At 46.1% G+C, this 27,855-nt stretch overlaps 1 long non-coding RNA gene across 1 annotated transcript in view; it reads right to left on the bottom strand.

Moving 5' to 3' along the window:
• LOC105480698 (uncharacterized) overlaps positions 1-23,275 on the bottom strand; it is a 33,980-nt gene extending 10,705 nt beyond the window's left edge. The window contains exons 1-2 of the long non-coding RNA XR_011613892.1: positions 23,135-23,275; positions 19,896-19,999 (exon numbers count right to left, since the gene is read on the bottom strand). This is a non-coding gene — a long non-coding RNA (uncharacterized lncRNA). The remainder of the gene's footprint in view (positions 1-19,895; positions 20,000-23,134) is intronic.
• Between the last annotated feature and the right edge of the window lie 4,580 nt (positions 23,276-27,855).

Genomic DNA, 27,855 nt, shown 5'->3' with positions numbered 1-27,855 from the left:
GAAGTATGGCAAAATGGAACTTTAAAACACTATCTTGTCAACAACCAAGTGGACCCGTTTCACATAAAACCCTCACATTCATCTGCCTGCCCCTCCTTCTCTCTGTCCACACGGGCATCATTTGTTAGTGGAACTGAGTGTTCACTGTCGAGCTAACAATCCCATAACCTTCCTCTTCCTAGTCACATGTTAATTCTTCAACAAATCCCTTTTGATAGATTGTGATTAAGCTTAGCTGCTAGTTCCAGTTGCTTTCCCAAACATACTTCTCACTGTTCTCCCATCACACCCTTCAGCCCATCCATGCGGGGTTCCTTTGCTTTTCCCACCTTACACCAAACTCCCTATTTTCACTCCCACTTTTACCTCCTCTCCAAGACAAAACAAACAAACACCACTAGTATTTTAAAACTTAGTTGTAATCTTTCTTCCTTCATGAAAATTTCTCCAACAGCCACTCCCATGGCCCTGTGTGTTCCAGATATTTTAAAATATTGGCTATAAGGTTGAGCACGTCAGGATTTGCTGTTTCGGGCTGCACACTGTTTTGTTTGTATTGATTCTTCCTATTGGAGGCGTGGTCATTGCCTTCTCCTCCTCTGGGGAGTTTATGCCAGTGCTCTTGAATAAGATTGGCAGACAATTTTTCTTTTTATACTTAATATTTTTTTTGTTTGGTCTTAAGATCATCCATGACTGGGGACTTCATCCACAACTGCGGACTTCATTCACAGCTGGCAGCTTCATCCACAGCTGGGGGCTGCATCCACAGCTGGGAATTCATCCATAGCTGGGACTTCATCCATAGCTGGGGACTTCATCCATGGCTGGGGACTTAATTCAGAGCTGGCAGCCTCATCCACAGCTAGGGGCTGCATCCACAACTGAAGCATCATTTACAGTTGGGGGCTTCCTCCACGGCTGGGACTTCATCCACAACTGGGTCATCATCCGTGGCTGGGACTTAATCCATATTTGGGGGCTTCATCCATGTCTGGGGGCATCATCCATGGCTGGGGAGTTCATCCACAGCTTGTTTGCCTGATCTGTATCTGAGTCACAGATACAGATGATTAAACCTAGTAATTTCATTGAGTTCCACTTCTATAGTTTTTGTTTCAAAAGTTGTTTGTTGATAATTTAATGAAATAAACTAAATCAGAATTACCCCCTTTTAATTATGTCCTTGTGTCAATATAGAAAGAGTGGATTTAAGGAAACACTGAGATCCCCCTGTCTGTGTTTGTGAACAGGACTGTTGGGTCTAAAGCCTTTCTCTGGTAGCTCTCCAGAAGATTGCCCCACCTTACACTTGCTTTCTGCAGGTTCCAGAGGCTTCCATTTGAAAGGAGCCTCTCTCCCCACTCTGCCTCACCCCACACCAGCTCTCCTGTAACCCACTGACTTTGTAAATGCTTTCTTCCACCTGCACCTCATTGAATTCAAAACTTGGAAAATAGTCAAAAATTCTAAAAAGGTGGGAGTGGGTGTGATCTGGAAATCCCTGCTGTAATGTTTTTAAGGGAATCTACTGGAAACTGTGTTTTAAATAAAACCAACCATCCCTTAGCACTAGAATATCAAGCCATTCATTTTTTAACAGAACTTTGAGATATAATTCAAATACCATAAATTTCACCCCCACACAGGGTACACAAAATTCAATGGTTTCTAATATATTCCCAGAGGTCTGCAAAAATTACCACAATTGAATTTTAGACAGTATCATTTATTGACATCCTTACATGCATATAGATGTAGATATATATAATTTTAATATCATCTTGAATATTGTAGTATTTAATATTGTACTATAATAATATCTATTTGTGTCTTTATATTGCTGTTTCATTTTGTTATTCTGAATGACAATCTCCATGTACCTTTATACAGTTTAAAATACACCTTTTTACGACTCGAGAAATGAAATTGTTTCTAGTAAATCATGTAAGAAACACACATGCTATTGTTATAAAAATTCAAATACTGCTCAGATCTGTAGAATGAAATGTATCACTGCCAGCACCCCGCCCACTCAGTCATCCACATCCACTTACACACAGATAGACTTGCCCATGTTTTTACATAATGTAATCCTGCTTTGTGTGTTGTTCCCTGACTGGCTTTTCCATATAAAGTAGAATTTGGTGATCATTGCTTATCAGTACATGTAGGTCTCTCTCATTCTTATTTATAGTTGCATCATTATTCAACAGGGTATTTTACCATAATTTGGTCACTTTTTCACTATGGAATTCTTATGTTGGATTCAGTTATTTATTACAATTACCTATACTATCCTGGGCATACCTGTATATTCATCTTTTTGGTAACTTAATTAAGTGGGATTTTTCTTTCATGGTTGATTTCTAAAAATAAAATACTGAGGCAAAGTATAAATCTTTAGTTATTATTATTATTATTTTTTGAGACGGAGTCTCGCTCTGTTGCCCAGGCTGGAGTGCAGTGGCATGATCTTGGCTCACTGCAAGCTCGGCTTCCCAGGTTCACACCATTCTCCTGCCTTAGCCTCCCAAGTAGCTGGGACTACGGGCGCCTGCCACCATGCCCAGCTAATTTTGTTTTTGTATTTTTACAAATAACACAGGGTTTCACCATGTTAGCCAGGATGGCCTTGATATCCTGACCTTGTGATCTGCCTGCATTGGCCTCTCAAAGTGCTGGGATTACAGGTGTGAGATACTGCGCCTGGCCATATTTTGATAAAAAATTAAAAATCGTGTTTCAAAAAAATTTAATGATCTTATATTCTCACTATCAGTACATGAGAGTTCCTATTTCCACACACCCTTAATTACAGAGGAAATGACCAATGCTAATCTTGGCCAATTTTATGATTAAGAAATATTTCCACTTTTAATTTGGATTTCTCCACTTATTAGAGAGATTGTGCATTTTTTGCATATGTTTACTGGCCATTTATATTAACTTGCTGATAATTTCATAATGATATGTTTTACTAGTTTTCTAATTCATTTAATGATATTCTTTATATATTCTGCACATTTATTCCATATAATTAGCAAGTTTGTTTCTTAAGATCTGTGTCATAACTTTTATTTTGTTTATATTATCTTTGTTTTAAAGAAACTTTCATTTTTAGATAATCAAATTGTTGATTATTTTCCCTACCATTTCTGGATTTTGTGACTTGCTTTCAATAGCATGTCCTTTTAGGGCTTTATTGATTTGTTTTGTTTAAAGAATGTGCTCAAATCTTACATTATTTAGTAATTTACTTTCTCCCATTACAGTATGTGGACATCACTAATTCCAACTAACGTAGATCAAATGTATCATTTGAATTTCTGTGTAGTAATGCGCATTGTAGATAAGTTCTGATTTCTTTAACTATTCCCTATTATATGGATATTAAGGTTGTTTTTAAAAATTCCCACCACTAATATCCTATGTAGGCTAAATGACACTAAAAGATTTTTGTAAATAAAAATGCTAATTTGGCTGGTGAAAAATCCCATAGATGTTTTAATTAATCAATTTTTTTCTATTTCAATTAGTTGCCTATTCAGAGCCTGTGTGTATGTATTTCTATTTGGCAGTTTATAGTTGGAAACACTCCTAAAAAAGGAAATCTAAAAACCACACAAAATACAAAAACATATTTGATTAGTAAGAATTAAATTTCTGCATATCCAAAAAATTGCTAAAAATATTAAAATTGTAGTCAAAATACCAGCTTATGAAACAAAGCAAACAAAAATACTAAACAGAAGAAACAGGCTAGGTGCAGTTGCTCACTCTTGTAATCCCAGCACTTTGGGAGGCCAAGGCAGGAGGACTGTTTGTGTCCAGGTGTTCGAGACCAACCTAGGCAACATAGCAAGACCCCATCTCTACAAAAAAAAATTAAAAATTAGCCGAGCATGGTGATGCATGCCTGTAGCCCTAGCTCCTCAGGAGACTGAGGTGGGAGGATCACTTGAGCTCAAGAGATCAAGGCTGTAGCGAAGCCATGTTAATGCCACTGCACTGCAGTCTGGGTGACACAGTGAGAGCTGTCTCAAAAAAGGAAGAGGAAAAGAATACTCTAGCTCCACTTCCCCACCACAGAAATCTAACTGGCAACTATCCACAGATGGGAATACCCTCAAGAATATATACTCCAGAAACAAGAGGAATGCTGCCCAGGCTGGAGTGCAGTGGAGTGATCTCGGCTCACTACAACCTCTGCCTCCTGGGTTCATGCGATTCTCCTGCCTCAGCCTGCCGAGTAGCTGAGATTACAGGTGCCTACCACCACACCTGGCTAATTTTTTGTATTTTTATTAGAGATAGGGTTTCACCATGTTGGCCAGGCTGGTCTCGAACTCCTGACCTCATGTGATCCACCTGCCTTGGCCTCCCAAAGTGCAGAATTACAGGTGTGAGCCGCCGTGCCCAGCCTACTGTCTATTGACTTTTGATAAAGGCACAAAGAATACACCAAGGGGAAAGAACAGTCTATTCAATAAATAGTGCTGGGAAAAGTGACTATTCATATGCAGAGAATAAAATTAGACACTTATCTTGCACCATGCCTAAAAATCAACCCAAAATGGATCAAAGACTTAAACATTAGGCTGAAAACTGTAAAACTACTATAAGAAAGCACAGAGGAAAAGCTTCATGACACTGATCTGGGCAATGATTTTTTGGGTATGTCCCCAAAAGCACAGCAATAAAAGCAAAGATAGAAACAGAATGGCATCAGACTAAAAAGCTTCTGCACAGCAAAAGGAACAAGTAACAAAGTAAAGAGACAACCCACATCATGAGAAAAAATATCTGCAAACCATACATTAGATAAGGGGCTAATATCCAAAATATATAAGGAACTCAATCAACTCAACAGCAAAATAACAAATAAGCCAATATAAGAATGAAAAAAGGAACCAAACATATTTTTCAAAAGTAGACATGCAAACAGCCAACAGGTTCACGAAAAAATGCTACCTCAAAGGCAGGTCCTGGGACCAGTAACATCAATATTATCTGGGAATTTGTTCAAAAGACAAAATATCAGGCCCCACTGCAGACCCACTTACCTGGAAGTTGCATTTGACAAGATTCCCAGGTGATCCATATGCATGTTAAAGTTTGAGACGCTTACTATAGACAGCAGGTACTGAAGAAGCTCTGGGGCCCAGAACTGACTGGTGGCAACCTAAATCTTTAGGAAAATGCAAATTAAAACCACAGTGACATAACACCTCCCTCTCATGAGAACGAGTTTTATGAAAAAGACGGAAGGTAAGTGTTGGCCAGGATGTGGAGAAAGGGGAACCCTAGTACACTGCCAGTGTACAGTACAGCTGCGATGGAAAATGGCATGGACGTTCCTCAAAACACTAAACATAGAACTATCCTGTGAGCCAGCAATCCCACTTCTGAGAACATATCCAAGAGAATTGAAATCAGTGTGTTCACGGATATCTGCACTCCCTTGTTCACTGCGGCCCCATTTACAGTAGGTAAGATGTGGAATCTGCCTAAGTGAATCAGCCTAAGATGAATGCATACAGAAAAGGCAGTGCACATGTACAATGACGTACTATTCAGCCTTAAAAAGAACAAAACTCAGCTGGGCGTGGCGCCTCACACCTGTAATCCCAGCACTTTGGGAGGCTGAGGTGGGCAGATCACCTGAGGTTGGCAATTTGAGACCAGCCTGGCCAACATGGTGAAACCCCATCTCTATTAAAAAAAATTTTTGTATATATACACACACACAAAATTAGCCTGGTATGGTGGCGCATGGCTGTAATCCCAGCTACTTGGGAGGCTGAAGCAGGAGAATCACTTGAACCTGGGAGGTGGAAGTTGTGATGAGCAGAGATCATGCCATTGCATTCCAGCCTGGGCAACAAGAGTGAAACTCCATCTCAAAAAAAAAAAAAAAGAAAAAAAGAACTAAACTCTGTTATTGGGAAGACACAAATAAATCTAGAGGACATACTGCCAAGTGAAATACAAACACCACAGAAAGACAAATATCACATAATCTCAACATGCACGTGGAATCTTTTAAAAGTTGATTTGGGCCAGGCGCCCTGGCTCATGCTGGTAATCCCAGCACTTTTGGAAACTGAGGCAGGTGGATCATTTGAGGTCAGGAGTTTGAGACCAGCCTGGTGAACATGGTGAAACCCTGTCTCTACTAAAAATACAAACATTAGCCAGGCATAGAGGCAGGTGCCTGTAATCCCAGCTACTTGGTAGGCTGAGGCAGGAGAATCACTTGAACCCAGGAGACGGAGGTTGCAGTGAGCTGAGATTGTGCCATTGCACTCCAGCCTGGGTGACAGAGTGACACAACATCTCAAAAAAAAAAAAGTTGAATTCATTCAGTAGAAGAATGATGGTTACCAAAGCTGGCAAGGTGGCAGAACAAGGGAATGGAGACCTCCTCTTCAAAAGGTACAAAGTTTCAGCCAAGCAGGAGAAAAAAGTTTTGAGGTCTGTTGCAAGCAGGAGACTATAGTCAATAATAATGAATATTTCAAAATAACTAAGAGAGGAAATTTCTTTTTTTTTTTTTTTAGACGGAGTCTCACTCTGTCACCCAGGCTGGAATGCAGTGGCGTGATCTCAGCTCACTGCAAGCTCCACTTCCTGGGTTCATGCCATTCTCCTGCCTCAGCCTCCCAAGTAGCTGGGACTACACGCGCCCGCCACCACGCCCGGCTAATTTTTTGTATTTTTAGGAGAGGCGGGGTTTCACTGTGTTAGCCAGAATGGTCTCAATCTTCTGACCTCATGGTCTGCCCGCCTTGGCCTCCCAAAGTGCTGGGATTACAGGCGTGAGCCACTGTGTCCGGCCTAAGAGAGGAAACTTCAAGTGTATCAACCATAAAAGAATGCCAAGTAAGTGAGGTAACAGGGATGTTCATTAGCTTCTCTTAATCACTCCATATTGTATTAAGTTAAATTTGGTCTAAAACTTCAGATCGGGGGTTGCATGGGGCAGAGTGGGGGAACTGCCAGCAAAGGGCCGCAGGGATTTCCAGGTTATGGGATGTTCCATATCATGATTGTGGAGGTGGTCATGAGGGTGCACACATTTCTGAAAATTCATCCAGCTGGACACTTAAAATGGGCGTATTTTCTTGAACGTAAATTTTTCTCCATAAAGTTGATTTTATTTATTTATTTATTTATTTTTGAGATAGAGTCTCACTCTGTCACCCAGGCTGGAGTGCAGTGGTGCAATCTCAGCTCAATGCAAACTCTGCCTCCTGGATTCAAGTGATTCTCCTGCCTCAGCTTCCCGAGTAGCTGGAATTTCGTTTTGTTTTTTTTGTTTTTGTTTTGAGACGGAGTCTCGCTCTGTCGCCCAGGCTGGAGTGCAGTGGCCGGATCTCAGGTCACTGCAAGCTCCGCCTCCTGGGTTTACGCCATTCTCCTGCCTCAGCCTCCCGAGTAGCTGGGACTACAGGCGCCCGCCACCTCGCCCGGCTAGTTTCTTGTATTTTTTTTAGTAGAGACGGGGTTTCACCGTGTTAGCCAGGATGGTCTTGATCTCCTGACCTCGTGATCCGCCCGTCTTGGCCTCCCAAACTGCTGGGATTACAGGCTTGAGCCACCGCGCCCGGCCATCTTTGTGTATTTTAGTAGAGATAGGGTTTTGCCAAGTTGGCCATGCTGGTCTTGAACTTCTGACCTCAAGTGATCCACCCACCTCGGCCTTCCAAAGTGCAGGGATTACAGGTATGAGCCACCAGGCCCAGCCTATAAAGTTGATTTTAAAACAAGAGAAATCAACATCACCAACAAATAAATTAATTAATTAAAATAAAATAAAGCTGCCTCCATAAAGCACACTGTAACCTAACTTAATAGGTGTGAAAGGACAATAAATCTTGGGACCCCAAGAGGCTAAAGGGAAAAGTCAAGCTGGGAACTGCTTTGAGCAAACCTGCCTCCCATTCTATTGAAAAGTCTCCCCTCTGCTCACTGAGATAAATGTGTATCTAATTGCCTCCTTTGGAGAGGCTCGTCAGAAATTCAGAAGAATGCAGCCATTTGTCTCTTATCTATCTAAGACCTGGAAGCCCCCTCCCCACCTCGTGTTGTCCCACCTTCGCTTCGAGCTGTCCTGCCTTTCCGGACCGAACCAATGTTCATCTTACATACGTTCATTGATGTCTCATGTCTCCTTAACATGTACAAAACCAAACTGTGCTCTGACCACCTTGGGCACAAGTCAGGACCTATGGAGGCTGTTATGGGTGCGCGTCCCCACTCTTGGCAAATAAACTTTCTAAATTAACTGAGACCTGTCTCAGGATTTGGGGTTCACATAAGTAAACAAAACAGGCTGCAACCTAACCTGAGAGTATGCCCTTGTAATAAGTAGCCCAGTCTCAGCCAATCACAGCAGCGGAACTCTCGGCCCTTCACAGGCGGCCAGCTGCCAAAACATGTTCAAACAAGGCAACTGCAGAGCTGTAACCAACAGGCTATTTCTGCATGAAACTTACGTTTTCTGGCTATAAACATTCCCAGCCCACTTGTGGAGCAGAGATCTGCGAACCGCTTTTGGTTCTCAGCACCACCTGGTTCACAAATCTTTTTTCTGTTCAACTAAACTCTGTCAAATTTAGTCTAAGGCTTTTCTCTTTAACAGTATACATTTATCACACATCACATTGTACTACATAAATGTAATTCAATTGTGATTTATAAACTTAAAATAGTATAAATTTTTTGAGACAGAGTCTCACTCTCTCACCCAGGCTGGAGTGCAGTGGCACCATCATAGCTCACTGTGACCTCAAACTCCTGGGCTCAAGCAATCCTCTCACCTCAGCTTCCTAAGTAGCTGGGACTGAAAGTGCATGCCACCATGCCCAGCTAATTTTTTTTTAATTACTGTAGAGATGGGGGGTCTCACTGTGTTGCCCAGGCTGGTCTCAAACTCCTGGTCTCAGTGGATCCTCCTGTGTGATCCTCCCACCTCAACCTCCGAAAGAACTGGGATTACAGGTGTGAGCCACCACGCTTGGTCCAAAAATAATATATAATTTCTTTTAAAACACTAGATTTTGTTTCAACTTTTATTTTAGAATTGGGGGTACTGTGCAGGTTAGTTACAAAGGTATATTGCATGATACTGAGGTGTGGGGTATGCCAGAACATGTCAAGGGGATATTTTGGTTGTCAGCTACCTGAAAAAGTACGCTTTCAAGTCAACAGCTGCAGCACTATTTTAAAAAATGGAAATGTAACAATGAGGGTTAAATAAATTTCGACAAATTTATAAAATGGAATACTATAGTGATATGAAAACCATTTTAGACTGTTTAATCAAGATAGGGAAAACTATAATATCTTACTGAATAAAAAAAGAAATTATAGAGAAATCTTTTTTGGGTTTTTTGAGACAGGGTCTCGCTCTGTCACCCAGGCTGGAGTACAGTAGCACAATCTAGGCTCACTGCAGCCTCTGCCTCCTGCTCAAGTGATCCTCTGGCCTCAGCCTCCCAAGTAGCTGGGACTACAGGCAAGTGCCACCATACCCACCTAATTTTTTACTTTTTGTAGAGATGGGGTCTCACTGTGTTGCCTAGGATGGTCTGGAACTCCTGGGCTCAAGCAATACTCCTGCCTCAGCCTCCCAAAGTGCTGGAATTACAGGCGTGAGCCACCACACCAGCCAGGAAATCATATTGCATGAACCCAACTTTATAAAACATAAACTACTCACACATATTGGTGGTGGCAGGGGAAAGAACCGAGAGGAAATATACCAAAAATGCCATTAATGGGTAACTCTCAGAGGGATTACAAATCATTTTTACCTTTTTTTAATATGTCTCTTACTTTCCAAATGTCCTGTGATTAATTAATATGTAATTTTAAAATAAGCAATAATTCATTTAGAGAATAGATTTAACATCTATATTCTCTAATTACTTTTGTTGGTAATAGTGTTCCTATTCCAAGTTCAAAAAAATTAATAAATTAGGGATAAAAAGAAGTGTTCAAATATTTTTTCTTAATTCTTTTTTTTTTTTTTTTTGATAGAATTTCATTCTTTTCACCCAGGCTGGAGTGCAATGGCACTATCTCAGCTCACTGCAACCTCTGCCTCCCGGGTTCAAGCAATTCTCCTGCCTCAGCCTCCCAAGTAGCTGAGATTACAGGCGTGCGCCACCACACCCAGCTAATTTTGTATTTTTAGTAGAGATGGGGTTTCTCCATGTTGGTCAGGTTGGTCTTGAACTCCCAATTTCAGGTGATCTGCCCACCTCAGCCTCCCAAAGTGCTGGGATGACACACCCTAGGTCATGTGCTTTCCTACGCATCACCTATCCATCCTCAACAGCTCTGTGGCTTTGGCATTACTACACCCGTTGTGCATTTGTATGTGGGAAGTGGGGATTTGAAGTCATTTTGCTCTCCCAAGAAAACCCATGCTCTTGTCATGACTCCGCATCAGACAGACTTGGGTTCAGATTCTGACTGTGGCACTCATTAGCTGTGTGACCTTGGGCACATCTTTTAACTTCTCTGAAGCTCAGCTGCCTGTACTAAAACAGGGGTAATGACGGAAAATGAGGTTATTAAGAGAATTAGAGAGTACACCTCTAGGGCTTTTTGATTGTAAACAACAGCAATATACTCTAGGGCTAACTTTGGAGAAGGATGGAAGAAATTTATGAGAAGGCTATGAATTAGCTAATATAACTGAATGCAAAGCAAACAGCCAGGTCTTGGAAAGGACGAGAGCCAGGCCAGCTGAAAAGATGTCGAGAACAGGGAGGTAACTGCCTTCCTTCTTCAGGGGATTCTTGACTGCATGAAGCAGCTCCGGTTTTCAGTTCTGTGGTTCTCTGCTTGACACTCAACTTGCAGGAAGAGAGGTCAGACTGGACAAGGCTGGGCCATGTGCTGCCTTCCTCATGGATGGAGAGCAAGGTGCCTCCATCCCCATGCCCACCGGGCCTGCATGCAGTGGGGGAAAGGTAGTTTCCACAATAGAAGCTAAGATGTAGGCACTGTTACCAAGCAGGGGGGTCTGAATGCCAGGCAGGCAAAAGCCACAGTTATCCACCGTGGAGCTGACGCAGTCAGACGTCCCAGCCCAGGACCTGGCATAAGGGAGTGGCTCCATAAATGCTTGGTTTTGCTGGTGGTGTTTTCACATGACCTCCTGCGAGGCAGCAGTTCCAGACCAGTAAATCACCATGTAACAGTGCATCTAGAAATCCTGGCTCAGCGTTCTTTGTAGGCGTGTCATGTTGTGATACACACAGAAGATGGTATTTGAGCAGCGAATATCTGAGGTAAACTGACAAGGTGCTCCTGCAGGAGGAGACTGGCTGGGAGGCTCTGGCCACCCCGGCCCTATCTGGCAGTGCTGGGAGCTGAGGGAATCAATACGGCACTTATGGGCGATGCACTGGTGAAGAAGCCCAATTAGATGATAGAACTTCAGGCCCCCCGCCCACCGCCATTGCCTTGGTCTCAGCTCTGCCTGGCCCTCCCTTACCCCTCCAAAAGTTTGAAAGAGGGTCCCTCCCCATGAGGGAGGAGGGCTGAGGCCCAGTAGAGTCAGCAGTGGTACCTCTGTCTTTGCCCCACCGATGACTGCCAGCTATCTTCTGCCACTCGCTCCTTAGGGCTTTCATTGTCAGGAAGTTAAGCTTTCTAGGAAACAAAGAGTAACCTTTTTCTTTTTTTTTTTTTTTTTTGAGACAGAGTCTTGCTCTGTCATCCAGGATTGAGTGCAGTGGCATGATCTTGTCATGACCCCATATTCCAAGCTCAAAAAAAAAAAAATCAATAAATTAGGTCCAAATGATTCTCCTGCCTTAGCCTCCCGAGAAGCTGGGATTATAGGCACCTGCCACCATACCTGGCTAATTTTTGTATTTTTAGTAGAGACAGGGTTTCACCCTGTTGCCCAGGCTGGTCTTGAACTGCTGACCTCAGGAGATCTGCCCACCTTGGCCTTTCAAAGTGCTAGGATTACAGGTGTGAGCCACCACATCCTGCTGTAAGTTTTCTTCTTCTTCCTCCTCCTCCTCTTCCTCCTCTTCTTCTTCTTCTTCTTCTTTTCTTCTTTCTTCTTCTTCTTCTTCTTTCTTCCTCTTCTTCCTCTTCTCCTCCTACTCCTCCTCCTTTTCTTCTTTTTCTTCTTCCTCTTTCTCTTGCTCTTCTTCTTTTTCACGGAGTTTCACTCTTGTCGCCCAGGCTGGAGTGCAATGGCGTGATCTTCTCAGCTCCCTGCAACCTCCACCTCCTGGGTTCAAGCGATTCTCTCACCTCAGCCTCCTGAGTAGCTGAGATTACAGGCATGCGCCACCATGCCCAGCTAGTTTTGTATGTTGGTCAGGCTGGTCTCGAACTCCTGACCTCAGGTGATCTGCCTGCTTTGGCCTCCCAAAGTGCTGGGATTACAGGCATCAGTCACTGTGCCTAGTTAACTTCTCTTCTTGATAAGTCTAGGAACATCTGGCCCAAGGGGCCTAGACGATTTTGGAGCATTTATCTCTCTGCCTACTTGTCAGTGACGGCATTGATTATGAAAATTAATGCCTGTGCTGTGATACACTCCCTGGAGGCCGAGCTGCAATTGCTGGTGCTCACATGGGGGTTTCCAAGCAGGGCCAAAAGCAGCAGTGCAGGCCTGTGATCGCTGAGGCTGCCAGAGCACAGAGGAGACATTCAGTCTCAAAGAGATATGCATGTTCTTCTCAATCACTTTTCTTTTCTTACTGTTTGTTTTTTCTTTTGGTTGCTGGGGGAGGGGCGCTGCTGTTTCAAACTTGTGTTTATTTTTTCCTTGTATTAGAGTATGTTCCGTGCTCCATTCTCTTCCCAAATGAAAAAGCACAAATAAGCAAAAAGAAGATAATTTCAAAACACCCAGCTACCCACCCATCCCTCTATTCACCTGGTTGTGAACATGTTAGTATTTATCCTTCTAAATTCTCCTTCTTTCTAACCCTCCAAGCCTCCACCTCCCGGCAGTGAGGTGCTTTGCCTGAAAAACCCTGGCTCAAGGTGGAAGGAACTCTGCTCCTTTTCTGCCAGTGGGAGCTGAGATAAGAAAAAAGGAAGCTCACCTCTCAGAATACCTTTTTCATCTCCCCATGAAATCCTACCATTCTTTTGAGTGACCTCTCAAATACCCGCTCCTCCATGGAACGTTCCCTGCTCTCTTAGATAGAAGCCTTCTCAGTCTGAGACGGCACTTTCCACCTGACAAAGACTCTCTCTACCCAAGTCTCACTTTCCCTGCACTATTGTTAGCTCCTTAAGGTCAGACCCTATGTCTAATTGTCCTTGGTACAGCTCTCAGCAACCAGACAAGTGCCTTGCCCATCACAGACACCAAGGGATGAATGAAAGAAAAATAATCAGATGCTTAAATCAAACAGGAGTTCACATGATCTCAAATGCGAGTGAAGAGAAGGATTTGGAGTCTGTCCTGTGCACAGGACAAAGGAAGGCTTGACATCTTTCCCTTCCCTACGAGAGGCTCCTCCCCTCAGGTGCGTCTTCTCTGAAATCTGAAAATGCCGATGTGTATACTGGCGGTTTCAAGCTCATTAGTTCCATTCTGAGGCTTTATCAGGGCATCTTCTACCACTATTCCACTTCCTAAATGGGAAGTATCGTATGCTTTCTCCCCGCTTCCCTCCCTCCCCTCCCTTCCTTTCCCTCAGTCCTTTCCTTCTGTCGTTTTCTCTTTCACAGTTGAAAACAGACCTGTGTAAAATAAGTCATAATCAGATAGAACCCAATTTGACTACAGGCAGTTTTGAAGCCAAAGTTTTTATTTTTTATTTTTATTTTTAAAGACAGGGTCCCACTCTGTTACCCAGACTAGAGTGCAGCAGTGGCATCATCATAGCTCACTGTAGCCTCCACCTCCTGGGCTCAGGTGATCCTCCTGCCTCAGCCTCCTGAGTATCTGGGACTACAGGTGTGCACAACCAGGCCCAGCTAAATTTTGTGTTTTTTATAGAGACAGGGTCTTGCTTTGTTGCCCAGGCTGGTCTCGAACTCCTGGCTTCAACTGATCCTCGTGCTGCAGTCTCCCAAAATTATGGGATTACAGGCGTGAGCCACTATGTCTAGCCTGCTGTTTTTATCTTTAACAGCAACGTGTCTGAGCAGTGGAGGAAGGAACCAATGACAAGGGCAAGTTTACTTGTTTTAGTTCTGCAGAGGTATAGCATTTACTCCTGTCTAGTGCAGAGCACAGAGCCCTAAAGTCAGTGTTCAAAGAATCAAGTCCCGGCCGGGCGCAGTGGCTCAAGCCTGTAATCCCAGCACTTTGGGAGGCCGAGACGGGCGGATCACGAGGTCAGGAGATCGAGAGACCATCCCGGCTAACACGGTGAAACCCCGTCTCTACTAAAAAATACAAAAAAACTAGCCGGGCGAGGTGGCGGGCGCCTGTAGTCCCAGCTACTCGGGAGGCTGAGGCAGGAGAATGGCGTAAACCCGGGAGGCGGAGCTTGCAGTGAGCTGAGATCCGGCCACTGCACTCCAGCCTGGGTGACAGAGCAAGACTCCGTCTCAAAAAAAAAAAAAAAAAAAAAAAAAAAAAAAAAAAAAAAAAAAAACAGAATCAAGTCCCACAGAATGTGTGTGTGTATTTTAATATATATTTATATATATTATATATATATTTTATAAATTTTTCTTAGATGTAGTGCATATGAGAATGTAAGTTCAGAAAAAAACCCTGTTTATAAAATTTGCTGTGTTTCCCAGAGACTTTCAAGAATCCAGCCCGAATTGGCTTAGGGAAGGAGTCTTCCTGCGAGTTACAGAAGGACTCTAGAAATCCCTGTTTTGGTGATGATTGTGATGTGCAATTGCAGACTTTATTTTGCAGTGCCTTGGTAACTAGAGATTTCTTCTGCATATTCCCATCTTGGTTTTGTCTGTTTTCACTACATAGAATTTCTGGCTACAGCTGAACATACACATGCCAATCAGTTAGGGGAAAAACCACCCGATTTTTAGCCATTGTATTGTGAGAAACTGATGCAGAAGTGATTTGCAACTGTGTCAAGTTGCATTTCAATTTCCTTTTTTTGTAGAGACAGCCTCTCGCTGTGTCGCCCAGGCTGGAGTGTAGTGGTGCTCACTGCAGCCTCAAACTCCTCAGCTCAAGTGATCCTCCCACCTTGGCCTCCCAAAGTGCTGGGACTACGGGTGGAGCCACCACACCCAATCTTAATTTCCTTCTTCCTGACAGGGTGAAAACATGCAAATCAGTCTGGAATTAGTTAAAAAGTAAAAGACATATAATTCTCTTAAACCTCGCTATGAGATATTAGCCTAGAAATAAACCCCAGAACCTAGGATGATATCTTCCAGCTCTAGGACATCCCAATCCATGGATCTCCTTAGCTATTCTCCAGAACACTGGGTTGGTTCCAAACCAGTCCCTTAGGATAGAAGAGAGGCAGGAACATTGAACCTTTCATGTCCTCAGTAGGTCCACATGACTGTGAATGCAGCCCAGGAATCACATTTGTTCTAAACCACTCTGTTCTTCCTTCTTGACTCTCTTATCCAACAGATAGATGGGATGGGCTTTTGAGCCAGTCCAGGCATCCTGGGAGCCGTTAGGCTACACATGGCTTGGGATTTCCCTGGAGATTGCTTAAAGCTGAATATCCTTGGGGGTCATGATAAACTGAACTGGTGGCAGTCACTGGTGTGTTATTTGGAATGCTTGGAAGGGATGGACTGAGCTCCTATTGCACCATGCTTTTTTTGTTTGTTTGTTTGTTTGAGATGGATTTCTGCTCTTTTTGCTCAGGCTGGAGTGCAATGACGAGACCTCTGCTCGCTGCAACCTCCGCCTCCTGGGTTAAAGTGAATTCTCCTGCCTCAGCCCCCTGAGTAGCTGGGATTACAGGTGCCTGCCACCATGTCAGGCTAATTTTGTATCTTTAGTTGAGACAGGGTTTCACCATATTGGCCAGGCTGGTCTCAAACTCCTGACCTCGAGTGATCCACCTGCCTCAGCCTACCAAAGTGCTGGGATTACAGGTGTGAGTTACCGCACACAGCCGCATTTTTTTGAGACGGGGTCTCACTCTGTTATGCAGGCTGGAGTGCAGTGGTGTGATATCCGCTCCCTACAACCTCTGCCTCCCAGGTTCAAGCAATTCTCCTGCCTCAGCCTCCCAAGTGGTTGGGATTATAGGTGTGTGCCACCACACCAGGCTAACTTTTGTATTTTTCTTTTTTTTAGGTAGAGTCTCGCTCTGTCATCCAGGCTGGAGTGCAATGGCACAATCTCAGCTCACTGCAACCTCTGCCTCCTGGGTTCAAGCCATTCTCCTGCCTCAGCCTCCTGAGTAGTTGGGATTACAGAAACCCACCACCATGCCCAATTTTTGTAGTTTTAGTAGAGACAGGGTTTTGCCATGTTGGTCAGGCTGGTCTCGAACTCCTGACCTCAGGTGATCTGCCTGCCTTGGCCTCCCAAAGTGCTGGGATTACAGACATGAGCCACTGCACCTGGACTTAACTTTTGTATTTTTTGGTAGAGACAGGGTTTCACCATGTTGGCCAGGCTGGTCTTGAACTCCTGACCTCAAGTGACCTGCCTGCCATGGCCTCCCAAACTGCTGGGATTATAGGTGTGAGCCACCACACCTGGCCGACCATGCTTTTTTTTTTAATTTTATTTTGAGACAGAGTCTCACTCTATCACCCAGGCTGGAGTGTAATGGTGCAATCTCTGCTCACTGCAACCTCTGCCTCAAGTGATTCTCCTGCCTCAGCCTCCTGACTAGCTGGTATTACAGGTGCAGACTACCATACCCGGTTAACTTTTATATTTTGTTTTGTAGAGACAGGGTTTTACCACATTGGTCAGGCTGGTCTTGAACTCCTGACCTCAGGTGATCTGCCCACCTCAGCCTCCCAAAGTGCTGGGATTACAGGCATGAGCCACCGTGCCCGGCCCCAACCATGCACTTTTTACTTTGCTAGCTAGAGGCAGATAGCTGATCAAAACTGGTTTAAGTTAAAAACAAAAATAAAAACAAAACTCAGCATAGTGGCTCAGGCCTGGAATCCTAGCACTTTGGGAGGCCTAAGTGGGAGGATCACTTGAGCCCAGGAGTGCAAGGCTGCAGTGAACTACGTTTGTGCCACTGCACTCCAGCCTGGGCAACAGAGCAAGACATTGACTCTAAAAAAGAAAAAAAAAAAAATCATGGTTTAAGTAATATATAATGGCATAGGAAAATTCCTAGCCTATTAAGTAGAAAAGTAGATTGTAAAGCAGTTTGATCAAATTTTGTTAAAAAGATAATACAGAAAAAGAAGATATATGACACATGTACACAGAAAAATACAAGAAAACACATACATCAAAATGGTAACAACGATATGCTGGTGAAGGTAATGGGTATTTTTATTTTTTGTGCTTTTCTCTATTTAACAAATTATTTTACAATGAACATGAATTACTTTTGAAATCAGAAAATTGGCCAGGCGTGGTGGCTTATGCTTGTAATCCTAGCACTTTGGGAGGCCGAGGCAAGCGGATCACCTGAGGTCAAGAGTTCAAGACCAACATGGCCAACATGGTGAAACCTGTCTCTACCAAAATACAAGAATTAGCCAGGCATGATGGCAGGTGCCTGTAATCCCAGCTACTCGGGAGGCTGAGATGGGAGATCACTTGAACCCATAAAATGGTGGTTGTGGTGAGCCAAGATTGCGTCACTGCACTCCAGCTTGGGTTGCTGAGCGAGACTCCATCTCAAAAAAAAAAGAAATCAGAAAATTTTTTCTTTTTTTGAGACAGACTTTCGCTCTTGTTGCCCAGGCTGGAGCAAAATGGCACGAGCACAGCTCACCACAACCTCCGTCTCCTAGGTTCGAGCGATTCTCCTGCCTCAGCCTCCTAAGTAGCTGGGATTACAGGCATGTGCCACCACGCCCGGCTAATTTTATATTGTTAGTAGAGATGGGGTTTCTCCATGTTGGTCAGGCTGGTCTTGAACTCCTGACTTCAGGTGATCCACCTGCCTTGGCCCCCCAACATGCTGGGATTACAGGTGTGAGCCACTGTGCCCAGCCCAGAAAGTATTTTTTAAATTGAAAATAAGACAGCATACTCCACAAATCTTCTACCAGCTACATTGTGGACTGAATTAAATGATTCTCCCTGTTGTTTGTGATGTGTCCAGTTATTTCTGGGCACCCTCCACCTCCCCAGGACACTGCCCATCTCCCCAACCCAGGGCCATTTCTCAACCCAGTGCTCCTTTTCCTACTAGGGGCGTGGATTTTCCAACATGACCACCTACATTTAGCCGTGGATGGGATCCACTTGCACTCTCTGAGGGGCTCAGGCAGATTCCTTCCTTATGGACGGGGATCTGACATTTAATCACCCCATGCACTAAGTACACACTTCATGTGCGATCCGTCAGGATAACCCACACAACCTGCCAGTTCTTTGCTTGTAGTGGGTGCCCAATAAATGTTTGAATGCATAAAGAAAGCACTCAGATAAGCAGACATTTTAGAGCTCTCTGGGGATGAGAAAAGAGAGCACTATGGGAGTGAGAATCAACTTGACTGACTATGGCTGGACCTGGCAAAGAATAACTCAGAAGTACTGGCCTCAGAATTACCTTGTTCAGGCTGCTTAATCCATATTAAAAGTTTGCTGCTCCCACACAATTTTGCTAGGCTCTCCAACCCTGTGAGGATGTCAACAGTTGAAAAAGAAGAAATAATGAGCCCAGCCTGTATTTGCAGGGGAGTGTTAAAACTGCCAGCAGATGTTGGGCGCGGTGGCTTACGCCTGTAATCCCAGCACTTTGGGAGGCCAAGGTGAGTGGATCAGGAGGTCAGGACATCAAGACCATCCTGGCTAACACGGTGAAACTCCATCTCTACTAAAAATACAAAAAATTAGCCGGGCGGGTTGCAGGCGCCTGTAGTCCCAGCTACTCCAGAGGCTGAGGCAGTAGAATGGCATGAACCCGGGAGGCGGAGCTTGCAGTGAGCCGAGATCCCGCCACTGCACTCCAGCCTGGGCAATAGAGCAAGACTCCCTCTCAAAAAAAAAAAAAAAAAAAAAAAAAAAAAAAAGAAAAGGTGGCTCACGCCTGTAATCCCAGCACTTTGGGAGGCTGAGGTGGGCAGATCACAAGATCAGGAGATCAAGACCATCCCGGCTAACATGGTGAAACCCCGTCTCTACTAAAAATGCAAAAAAATTAGCCAGGCCTGGTGGCAGGCGCCTGTAGTCCCAGCTACTCAGGAGGCTGAGGCAGGAGAATGGCGTGAACCTGGGAGGCAGAGCTTGCAGTGAGCCCAGACTATGCCACTGCACAGAGCGACAGAGCCAGACTCCATCTCAGAAAAACAACAACAACAACAACAACAACAACAACAACAACAACAACTGCCAGCAAAGCAGGGTAGTTTGCTAAACAGCCAGTTGAGAACTTTCCCAAACTGGTCAGCAGCAGCATTTCACACAGAAGTCCCTTCTTCATTGACATTGACATGTGGCTAATTCTAGCCACCAGCACGCCACTGCTAAGGGGCAGTTTTGTGGCCTTTTGCTATTGAATTTGCCAGATGTGTCCAAGACACAGTCTCACAGGCAGAATATAAACAACAAACCAATATAAAGAAGTCCACAGTGATTCTCCCCCTTCACTGAAGTCGTCTTTGCTTCTTTTCTGGCCCCCTGTAAGCGCTCCTTGTACCACACTCCCTAACCCCGCAGCTTCAGTTTTGCTATTTTATATTTGTTTCCTCCTTCTCTGGTTGTTACATGCAAAAAGGTTGTGTTCATGCAGGGAGCAGGAATTGTAGTGGAAATAATGCAGTGTGGAAAGCCAGGCTCAGTTACTTACCAGCCTTGCTACCTTAGCCAAACGGTCATGCTCTCTGAGCTGTAGTTTCCTTCCTCATCTGTGAATAGACTTCTACCAACTCTCCTCACATGACTGTTTCGAGACTGAAATGATATTATAGGTATAGAAATAAATGTAAACATAATATAAATGTATAAGGCCTGACACGGTGGCTCCCGCCTGTAATCCCAGCACTTTAGGAGGCTGAGGCAGGTGGATCACCTGAGGTCAGGAGTTCGAGAGCAGCCTGGCCCAGATAGTGAAACCTCATCTCTACTAAAAATACAAAAATTAGCCAGGCATGGTGGCACGAGCCTGTAATCTCAGCAACTTGGGAGGCTGAGGCATGAGAATTGCTTGAACTCAGGAGGTAGAGGTTGCAGTGAGCCAAGATAGAGCCACTGTACTCCAGCCTAGGTGACAGAGTGTGACTGTCTCAAAAAAATAAAATAAATAAAATAAAATAAATAAATGTATGAGACTATCTTTCATCTGGCATACAGTAGATTCTCAAGAAACTCAAGACAGTATTGCGTTGTGGAGTTATGGCGGGGGGCACTAGATGTCAGACCTCTGTGTGCACTCGGGCAGATCAGTTTCACTAAGCTCTTGTGTTTTCCTCAGGAGGGCAAAACGGTACTAATGGGAATAATAATGGAACATCACAGAGTTGATATGAGGGTGAAATGAAATAATGCAGGCAAACACTTCCCAACAGTACCTAGCACATAGTGAGCACTTAATAAATGTAAGCTGTGGCTGCTGCTGCTGCGGCCAGCAGGGAGACAGGAAAATATGTCAATAAGAAATGTACATTGGCCGGGCGTGGTGGCTCCTGCCTATAATCCCAGCACTTTGGGAAGCCGAGGTGGGCAGATCACCTGAGGTCGGCAGTTTGAGACCAGCCTGATCAACATGGAGAAACCCTGTCTCTACTAAAAATACAAAATTAGCCACACGTGGTGGCGCATGCCTGTAATCCCAGCTACTCAGGAGGCTGAGGCAGGAGAATCACTTAAACCTGGGAGGCAGAGGTTGCAGTGAGCCAAGATTTCACCATTGCACTCCAGCCTTGGCAACAAGAGTGAAACTCCGTTTCAAAAATAAAAAAGAAAGAAAGAAATGTATGATGTATATTGGGGCAGAGAGCATGGACAGTTGGGTTATGGCAGGGCACAGAGTAGAAATGGGAGCTCTGTAAGCTAGCAGCTTCTGGCAATCAGTCTGGAAGGTTTCATGGAGGGATGCAGTTTCTGCAGCTCTTTGGATTACAGTTGGAAGATAAGTTGTCTGGAGCTATTAGAAAGGGTATCCCAGATACCCTACACGATTTGGAAGCTGATTGGGTGGGGGTGGGGTGATCAGCTGTTGGGAGTTTGAAAAATTCTGAAATAAAGAAGGTAGAGCTGAAGCTTGGTAGCCAAACTGTAAGCCTATCAGGCTGGTGTAAAACTGTAAGCCTATCAGGCTGGTCTGTTTCCCTAAAAGAGAGCAGACCCCAAGGAATGGTTAGAAAGTCTGAAATTTGGTTTGTAGTGAGGATGAAAGCACAATTGGCCATGTGTGGTTGAATGGCGTGTCACAGACTGAGTTAGGGACAAGCACTTTGGCAGCTCTCGGGAGGGGTGAGCAGTGGGGTTTGTTGCTGAAGGCAGGAATTGTGGACAGCTCATTGGGTGGATGAATTATAATCGAAGCTTTGATTATGAGAAGGAAGGGAGAAGGAAGAGAAAGGGGTGCCTCTTGGAGTAGAAATTATTAAGTACTTGGAGGTGGGGCGCTCCACATATAAGAAGATTCTTCTTAAGAGATGAGGGACCCAGAAAGCAGACTGAATTTGCCTTTACCAAAGGTGGGGTCGATACTGTTGCTGAAAGTAGGTGTCAGAGAGTCTATCCACTTTCAACTAAAGTTCTCTAAGATGGTGGATCTTGCCCAAAATTGAAGAATAGTTGCAGGTATTGCTATTCCCGCGCAAGGGGTGATAGGATCCCACACGAAGTGAGTGAAGGCTGTTAGACACCCACTGCAGTCCAGTATCCTCATTGGACCAGATGATGAAACTGAGGCCGAGGGTTGGACTTACCTGCTCAAGGTCATACAGATATATTTGGTTCAATTCGCTATGTATTTTCTTTGTCTTTCTTTTTTTGAGATGGAGTCTTGCTGTTGCCCAGGCTGAAGTGCAATGGCGTGATCCCGGCTCACTGCAACCTCTGCCTCCAGGTTCAAGCGATTCTCCTGCCTCAGCCTCCTGAGTAGCTGAGATTATAGGCGCACAGCACCATGCCAGGCTAATTTTTGTATTTTTAGTAGAGATGGGGTTTCACCATTTTGGTCAGGCTGGCCTCGAACTCCTGGACTTGTGATCCGCCCGCCTCCGCCTCCCAAAGTGGTAGGATTACAGGCGTGAGCCACCACCTCTGGCCTCTGCTCTATATTTTCTTTTAGCTCCCTTCTCCAAAAATGTGAAATTCCCCCTAATCTCTTTGCTTCCCATCTGGATAGTGTCAGAATGAAAATCCTAGTTTAATTTTGCGGCAGCTAAGAGCAGCAAACAAGTCCCCTTTATTATTATATTTTATTTCTTGAGACAGAGTCTCGGCTCACTGTAACCTCCGCCTCCCAGGTTCAAGTGATTCTCCTGCCTCAGCCTCCTGAGTAGCTGGGACTACAGGCCCGTGCAACCAAGTCCGGCTAATTTTTGTATTTTCAGTAGAGACGGGGTTTCACCATGTTGGACAAGCTGGTCTTGAATTCTTGACCTCAAGTGATCCGCCAGCCTCGGTTCCCCAAAGTGTTGGGATTACAGGAGCGAGCCACCACGCCCAACCAACAAGTGCCCTTTAAATACATCCTCCCTTCTCTCTGCTGGCAGGCTTTGATATGCCCACCATGTGACTTTTCGCCCCTTCCAAGATTTCCAACCAATCCCCTCCTTCCTGTTTCCCGTTGGGCTTTGGGGAATGTACCATATGGACTCTGCGGGCAGACGGAGAGGACGAAAGGCGTGGCGACCGCTTATTTCTTTGGCTTTTGCACGTATCCCATGAGATTCTGGCAAGGCTGAGCGTGCAGGTAGCAGTGGGATCCCTGAGGATGGGAGCCAGTGCACTGAGATCTCTCGCCTCCGAGGCTAGGGTCCTGTGGTCCGCCCGAGGGCCGCAACACCCGCCCTTTCATGTGCCCGCCTCGCCCCCGGCTGCGCCGATGCTCCTGCTGCTGCTGCTGCTGCTTACCGCGCCGGACGCCGGGGCTGCGGGACAGGGCGGCACTGGTCGGCTACTGGGACGCCGGCGCCTAGGGACACCGCAGCATGAGGCAGAGGTAAGGACGAGGCTTTGGGACTCCGACCCGCGCCAACCGCCCCCTGGGAGCCGCATCCTGCTCGCGCCCGAGCTCGGGGTCTCGGGCCTCAGGCTGGCCCTGGCGGGCGACTCTGGAGCGGGTGGCCCCGCGAGCGGACGCGCGCGCCAAGCCTCCCGCCGGGACAGTGCTGAGGCCGTGACCCGCCGCGGCGCGAGCGCCTCCTTCCCGCGGCGCTTATAGCCCTGCGCCCCGCCGGCGGGCCGCCAGGAAGCCCCCGCCCCGTGTCTCCCTGTGGTCACCTGCCGCCGGAGGATGCGCGGCCAGGTGCGCCGGCGAGTCACTAGTTCCGGGGCGGCGGGCGCGGGGAAGCGCGGGGAGGCTGCCTGCTTCAGGCGGGAGGTGGAGGAAGGGGGCTTAGCCCGGCGCTGGGCCGGGGGGCTTTTTTGGAGCGGGGGAGGTCTCTGTCTTTACCAGGGTCCGTCGGGTCCTTCCTCCGCGGCCTGGCCCCCGGGGCCTCCCCGTCCCGCTGCCCCGGCCTGGCACTGGCGTGCGCCAAGGGTGGGCTCCTGCGAACTTGGCAGGTAGGTGGCCGGGAGAACCCTGGCGCGCCTTTCCATTTGTGTGGGCGGGGGTCGTCGGGGGGAAGAGGCAGAGTGCTCACTCCTGGCACCTGCAGCCCCTGGGGGAATGGCAGCTACCCTTTAGCATGGACTGTCCCCAGCCCACAGAAAGTCAGCTTTCAAAGGTTCTAGCATATTCCTCCCTCCTCCACCAACAGAGCTCCTTGCTGTGGCTGAGAATTGTCGGGCTGTGATGGGACAGGGACGGGGTGGGAGAGCAGCACCTGGCGCTTGATGAGCACCGCAGCGATGGCAGCAGCAGAGATGCTTAGAGACCATTGGCCGTGCCACGCTCTGTCCTGAGTGCCCACGTGTCTTAATGCGCTCAGTCCTCACCACAGCGGACAGACTGGGTGCTCTTATGATCCCTGCTTTTCACAGTAGGAAGTGGGGCACAGAAAGCTAAAACAAGTGGTGGCGTCAGGATTTAGATGAAGGCATTGGGTTTTGGACTCGTGCTCTCGCAGACCAGTTGAGGGCAATTGACTTGGGCGTATTCCACAGGGTTACCTCCATCCTGGGGGTCACCCCTTGCTGTCTGTCCTCAGACCCCTCCTCCATATTTCCGTCTCTTCACTCTGGAGTTATCTCTGAAATGCCAGGAGAGGTGCATTGAGGTGAATTGGCGTAGTCCTTGAAGTATTCCTGGCCTGTTTCTCAGGGGGTGGAGTCAGGAGGTAATTCTGAAGCACTGGGAGGAGAGCCTGGGTGCAGTGGGGCTTCCCAGGGGGGCACTTAGGACACTGTGTATTCAGGGACCTGGGGCTGTGCCTTGGGATCCAGAGAGTGCTGAGGGCAGCCTTGCTTCTGGAAAAGGTGAGGAAGCCCTTCCCTTCCTTCTGATTCCCAAGTTGTGGAACCCAAGCAGATCCATTATTGCCCCAACTAAACTCCGTTATGGATGGTTCTTTTAAGAGAATGAGCTGGGCCAGGGGTGGAGTAAGGCAAGGGGAGGGAGCGCATTAGGACAAATACCTAATGCATGTGGGGCTTCAAACCTAGATGACAGGTTGATAGGTGCAGCAAACCACCGTGGCACGTGTATACCTGTGTAACAAACCTGCACGTTCTGCACATGTATCCCGGAACTTAAAGTAAAATTAAAAAAAAAAATTAAAAAAAAGAGAAAGAGCCACCTGGGAATCCTCAACACTGTGTGTAATTGGCACGTGAACTTATGGAACAGAACCTTTTACCCAGTTTGGCCATGACTCGTCAGAGTCATCCATTTCCCTGAGAAAAAGGAAAAAGGAAATATTTTAACTAGTGACATGGGCTTGGGTTAGTTTCTTTCCAAAACAGATAGGCTTTCTCAAAACCACCCTTGCAAGGGTAGGAAAAACAAACTTTCTGCTTTTGGTATTCTAAGCACCTTTAGACAGTGGGGTGTGTGGACAATTATATAAGAGAGTCGTAACAGTGACCACTTCACCTTCCCATGGCCAGACTGCGCACACTTCATTTCTGGTCTTCAGGTAGGGTCCTTTCACCCCGTTTTATGCAGGGAAACTGTTCCAGTGAGGTAAAGGGCCATAAACCCAATAATGTGCATAGCTAATAACTCCAAATTCCGTGAGATAAATGTTGAGGGAGCAAAAGGAAGAGGAATGGGGCAGAAAAAGACAATATGAGGCAGGGAAAAAATTCACAGGTGGCAGCTTGAATTGGCCCTCAGGGTGTAGGAGCATCGTGCTAGGCCCTAGTGGAGGGTGGGAACACAAACAAGCCTCTGGGCCTCAACCACCCTCAGGGAGCCAAGGAGCAGAGAGGATTCCTACTTTAGAAATGCTTTACACACTGACTTTTTTCGGCACATTTATTGAGCACCTGTTGTATGTAAGTGCCACATGGTAAGACAGCCTGTGTCTGCAAGAGGTTGATATTTCTAAGAGGTTAGATGCATTGTCAGCCATGCAAGTGCGGTAACCTGGATTTAACTGGCCAGGAAGCCCTGGACATAGAGTGCTAAGCAAATTTATGCTAACTAGTAAAATATTCTTGATTTGGTTTTGTTTATTTCTTGCACATAAGATTGAGAATTTCTAGAATTTACCTATCCCCTGTGGCTGCTGTTTGTGGAGTGTTTGTGTTTTGCAAACAGGATCATTTTGCAACTCCTTCCTGAGGACCAGCCCTGCACTTGGCTCAGGAAAGGCTGGGACCATTTCCCTTGCCTGCAGGCTGCCCTCGGGCCTGTCACCATTTTGGACCTGGTGCTCTCAATGTGCTTGTCCTTGCCCAGCTACTCATCGAGAGGTGTAGGTGCCCCAAGTGGACCGGGCAGCCCTTCCTAGAGGAGCGTTTTGCGGGCTGTGCCCTTTCCTGGGTGCTGTAGCAGTGGTGGATGGGAGCAGTCCTGGGCATGGAGGCGCTTCATCGATGCTTTGGGCATTAGATTGTCCATGCTGCTTCTAGGGCTCCTTTCTAACCCTAGGACCACGGTGCTGTGTCTACCACGGCCTCGGAGCTGGTTGGAGCCTTGTAATAATGTCATCAGCCAGCATGGTAGCAAGCCCCCCATTCCTCCATCTTCCTGAAGTATTTCTTTGTCATGTGCTGTATTTGGAAGCTGATGTATTGTGGGAAAAGGCCTAATAGGACTTCTTACTACTGGATATGATGAGTGAGATACCGTTTTGCTTGGGTCTTAACTTCTGTTTTCTTAGACCTTTGGTTCCATTTGATCAGGTTCATTCAAATAGAAATTGCGCATATCTTCTAGAAATGAGTTAAACACCTAATCTCTGCTTCCTGCTATATTAATATAGCTGACTGGCTAACATGAAGGACACTTTACATGCTGCTAATGACAGGTTCCCTCTGTGCCTGACCACCAGCCCGGGGGAAGGGTTCATGGCTTAAAGGTATCTCTTACCCTTCAGGCAAAGTTGATGTATGCAAACGTGGATTTATCTTCAAAATAAACTAGTGTGTATCTGTACTTCTTGGCTTGAAATTAAATTTTTCACAGTAAAGGAATTTGGCAACAGAATTCCTTTGGTAGAAATTTAAAAATTTACCTTGCTAGCCGGGCGCCGTGGCTCACGCCTGTAATCCCAGCACTTTGGGAGGCCGAGGCGGGCGGATCACGAGGTCAGGAGATCGAGACCATCCTGGCTAACACAGTGAAATTCCATCTCTACTAAAAATACAAAAAAGTTAGCCCGGCATGGTGGCGGGCACCTGTAGTCCCAGCTACTTGGGAGGCTGAAACAGGAGAATGGCGTGAACCCAGGAGGCGGAGCTTACAGTGAGCCGAGATCGCACCACTGCACTCCAGCCCAGGCAACAGAGCGAGACTCCGTCTCAAAAACAAAAACAAAAACAAAAAAAAATTTACCTTGCTGTAGACAGTATTTTAGACAGTCTGATATCCCACCACTGGTGGGAATGACTGTCACTTTCACCTGCCTGCCCCTCTTTGTCCCCCTACAGCACTTACACACATGCAGGCTCAGAGGCACAGGTGCTCCTGACTCTGCCTGCAGTCTCCCAGGCCTGTCATCTGGGCCTGTTGGTGCGGCACATGGATCTAGGTGCTGTCACAGGCTGTCAGTTGTGGAGTGTCCTGGCAGGGCCCGGCTGGCCTAGTCTCTGCTCATGCAGTATTCATCTGCACGCCAGGGGCCGTCTGGACCATCTCTGCTGCGCTGCCCCACTCAGCTCCGTGTGCAGGTGCTTTCCTTTCTTGCTTGTCTCCAGGCCATTTTTCTAAGCTTTTATGAGGTCCGGATGCTTAGGCACAGGCAGTAGGCAGGAAAATCCAGCAGGGCATATAGATCATTCCCAGTAGTAAAAGAGGTCAAGGGGTTTGGCTAAAAATCTCGCTTATATTGGGATATGGGAAAAGTGAGAGGGAACTGATTTCTCAGGAATCCGCTTCATAATATATGTCATGGCATGTTTGCCTTCAATCCTCATGACAGTCTCACAAAGTTACCCATGTGAGGCCCACTTGAAAGATGAGGCACATTGAGGTTAGATGACTTGCCTGAGATCTGTCACCTGGTAAATGGTGGAGCTAAATCAGA

The sequence above is a fragment of the Macaca nemestrina genome, chromosome 15, assembly GCF_043159975.1.
Source record: "Macaca nemestrina isolate mMacNem1 chromosome 15, mMacNem.hap1, whole genome shotgun sequence".
In the NCBI taxonomy this organism is placed as follows: Eukaryota; Metazoa; Chordata; class Mammalia; order Primates; family Cercopithecidae; genus Macaca; species Macaca nemestrina.
The sequence above is the reverse complement of the archived record's forward strand: the minus strand, read 5'-3'. Positions and strand labels throughout refer to the sequence as shown.